Source organism: Lactuca virosa, chromosome 1, assembly GCF_052849685.1.
Source record: "Lactuca virosa cultivar CGN04683 chromosome 1, Lactuca_virosa_CGN04683_v6, whole genome shotgun sequence".
Lineage (NCBI taxonomy): Eukaryota > Viridiplantae > Streptophyta > Magnoliopsida > Asterales > Asteraceae > Lactuca > Lactuca virosa.
The window spans coordinates 55,888,294-55,892,171 of record NC_136426.1 but is presented as its reverse complement, the minus strand read 5'-3'; the positions used below and the strand labels follow the sequence as shown (position 1 = coordinate 55,892,171).

Genomic DNA, 3,878 nt, shown 5'->3' with positions numbered 1-3,878 from the left:
TCGTATATTACACGGGTTGATTAAAGAAAATAAAATATTAAAATGTAAATATTAAGTATTTTTAAAAATAAAATTTTGAAATAAGGAACGAAGAACATATTAATTGCAATTTATATAATATTTATTACACTTGATACTTTACATATATAAGTATAAGATTATGTTGCTTTTTAATTTTAAAAATTGAAAAAAAAAAACCATAAATTGACATGTGGATATTATTTATTTAAAAAATATTACAAAATGACAAGTATCAAAACTTATCAGAGATTGAAATGTGGTAAAATTATCTTCATTTATTATAATAGACTAAGTGTAAAACTCATGTATTACATGAGTTAATTAAAAAAAATTAAATATAAAAGTTTAAATATTTAAGAACTTTGGATTTATAAGAAAATAAGAAAAATAATGAATTATTAAAATTGATTTTTTTATCTTTTAAATTTAAATAAATAAAAAAATAAACTAATGAGCTTTAATTTGAGAATTTTTAAATAAAAAGGTAAGTCCATTGATGAAATTGATATTCATTTATTACTACATTTATTGTAATTATTACATTAAAGTATTTTGTGAAATTTATTAAAATAGAAAAACTCATAAAATGACATGTGGAAAATAAATTAAATCAAAATAACCACAAAATTACATTTGGCAAAATTGAATGAAAGTGTGACATGTGGCAAAAAAAATCTTCATTTATTATAGTAGATTTTTATCTTTTAAATTTAAATAAATAAACAAAATAAACTAATGAGCTTTAATTTGAGAATTTTTAAATAAAAAGGTAAGTTTATTGATGAAATTGATATTCATTTATTACTACATTTATTGTAATTATTACATTAAAGTATTTTGTGAAATTTATTAAAATAGAAAAACTCATAAAATGACATGTGGAAAATAAATTAAATCAAAATAACCACAAAATTACATTTGGCAAATTGAATGAGAGTGTGACATGTGGCAAAAAAATCTTCATTTATTATAGTAGATTATAAATAATCAAAAATCAATAAATAAATTAAAAATAAATAAATAAGAAATAATCAATAAATAAATCAAAAAAGAAATAAAGAATGATAACATAGTCTTTTTAGGTACGGCAGAGACCAAACATGTAACAAAAATCTATCAAAAAGACCATCCGAGTTTAAAAAAAAAAATTAAGTACCAAACACACAAATTATCTCAAACCACAGGAACCGTTTCGTTTAATTTACTCTAATTTTATTAGTCATGTATCGACAGTGCCATTCTTGGAATTTTTTCAAAATATTTTATCTAAGAGCAATATAATTTTATTAGTCATGCACTGCACTGTTTGCCTGCATTTGATCGGCTGTGACTTGTGACATGTATTTATTAAATTATATATTTATTTCCAGAAAAGGAAAATAAATGTTTTACATATCTATATTGTTTCCTTTTTTATCTTATTTTGCATACGCCCAATTCCCTAGTACCATATCGTGTATAATTATGTTTATTTTTAACCTGTTTATTTGCTTTAATGTATTTCTAGCTCAAAGTTGTAAAATATAATACTATATAACAAACTAAATAAAACCACAATACAGATATAAATACAAATACAAACACCATAACCACAACATTACACACGAACAATTGTTTCCACAAAACATTCTAAACAAATCATACAATGTTCCACCACCATCAAGGTGGCCTATCCGTATCACAAAGTATGAAACATTCCAAAATTAAGTTGACACATGTTCGAATCTCATAGACACAGCCTTTGAAATTCAAAAAAATCAATCATACAACCTTCCAGAAAATTATATACCAAGCCAACTCTTAGTTTTACTAAATCAAACAAACCGGAAGACCATGAGAGCGAAAAGAAACAGATTTTGCATCTTCATATCATATGTGCCCATGATTCCATGAACTATAAACCGAAAACAAGGATCATAGATACGACAACACCACCAATACCAGTATTTGAAATGTATACGGGTGGTTTTGAGAGTATAGAGACCGCTCTACTTTTCTTAGTACTAGGAGGACGATCGTTCTGACCACCATATGTACCCTTCCCTTTACTTGCCTTCGATAGCATCAATTGATCACGTTTCAAGCCATCATCTCCATTATAACCATTTTCACTCAAACTAGGTGTGCCTTTCTCCTCTACATGATTAAAAACAGAATACTAAATAATTAACTTTTCATGAATTAAACGGTTATAGATAAGTGTAATATTTATATTAAAAAAAACTTACCTTGAGATTCAAGAGCCAAGTTAGATAGGAATTGAACACACAAAAGAATGAAGAAGAATGCAAGAAGCATTGGAGACTTCATTGCTCTTATGTGGGCTAATGCGGCTTATGAATGCTTATAAGTAGATGAATTATGTACATATGAGGATTTGTTCCATTTGAAAATGGGAATCAAATAAAGTTGAACAAGAAAAAAACAGTAAGAGAATAACTCCTTTTTAAGTTTCAACATGATGCACGTGGGTATCCAGAAGATTGTAAGAGTGGACATCAAGGAAAGGACATGAGAGCCAACTTGTCATTCTTACTTTGCATCTTCACGTTCACTGTTTGAATTTTGAAAGACTCGTGTTTAAATTTTCAAGACATTTAAAAAAAAATACAGAAAAATATACACTATACACTATTAATTAAAATTATTTTCCAATATTTGTCACTTCTTGTTTCATATAATAATGGAACCTTCTGCATCAAAATCTTGAGAAGAGCATATCACCATTCACCATGAACCCGTCCTTTCATCACAATCGAGATAACATACTTCAGTTCACCACCCGTTTTCTTATAAACCTGACAAAACAGGAGTTCCAGCCGGATTAGGGTTTAATTTTCTATCTGTCGATTCTGGCAACTTAAAGTTTTGGCTATGGGGAACAAAAGGGTATCACGATTCACAGATGCAGATGGAGAAATCCCTAATTTCGCCAAACGATTCTGGAGATGAAGGATGATGCAGATGGAGTCATGGAGAAGACCCAAAGATGAAAGATTGGAAGAAGAATAAGTTTTTGGAATGAAAATGATGAAAGGTGTTTTGCAGATTGCAGGGAAGGTTAACGGGTAAAAGTCCCGGCCCAACCCGACATCCGGTAACGGGTTAGGCCTGCAAGGCCCATATTTCAGATACATTGATTGAGATGAAAAGAGCAATCAAAGTACATTCTTGTTTTTTTTTTGTCTAATCTAATTCCAACCCAAAAATAAACTGATATGAATGAATATATTGATTTCAAAATTAAAATACATTTAAAAACGAGCATGGTTTCTTAACATGTGATAATCTATTTGATGGTCCATATATGATATACCATACGTATTTTCATAGAGGATTAATTATGGATAGAGATGGAAATGTGGCTATTGGGACCCCAATCCACATCTCCGTCTCGAATATAAATGAATCTTCATCCATATCCCAATGGGACCGAGGATTAGGAGTGAATATGGTGCGGTTTGGTGCGGTTTTAGGGCCAAACCGAACCGCAAACCACAAGGTGCGGTTTTTGAATTATAGAAACTGTTGGGTGTGGTTTTTCAGTGGTTCGGTTTTGCGGTTTTTGAGTGCGGTTTTGGTTTGTACCGGTTCGGTGTCGGTTTTAAACCGAGTCAAACATATGGTGCGGTTTTTTATGTTCACTGGTACATTTTTTTAACCGTGGTGTTCATGTGAAAATTTATGATTGTATGACGTGCTGTCATTTCGTTTCCTCACATTTAGAAGCTGTAATTTTGAGTTTTTATGTTGTTTACTTGATCACTTCATTTGCAACCCATATTCTCAAGCTCATTTTTTTATTCAATTTGTGCTTAGAAGTTACAAGCTTGCAAGCTATAGCCCACATAGTGTTT

At 29.6% G+C, this 3,878-nt stretch overlaps 1 long non-coding RNA gene across 1 annotated transcript; it reads right to left on the bottom strand.

Annotated features, from left to right (window-relative positions):
• Window positions 1-1,618: 1,618 nt before the first annotated feature.
• On the bottom strand, window positions 1,619-3,037 carry LOC145132034 (uncharacterized). Its single transcript, XR_013717870.1, has 2 exons — window positions 2,250-3,037; window positions 1,619-2,157 (listed from the first exon to the last, which is right to left on the bottom strand). It is a non-coding gene; the product is annotated as an uncharacterized LOC145132034 (long non-coding RNA).
• Window positions 3,038-3,878: the final 841 nt, after the last annotated feature.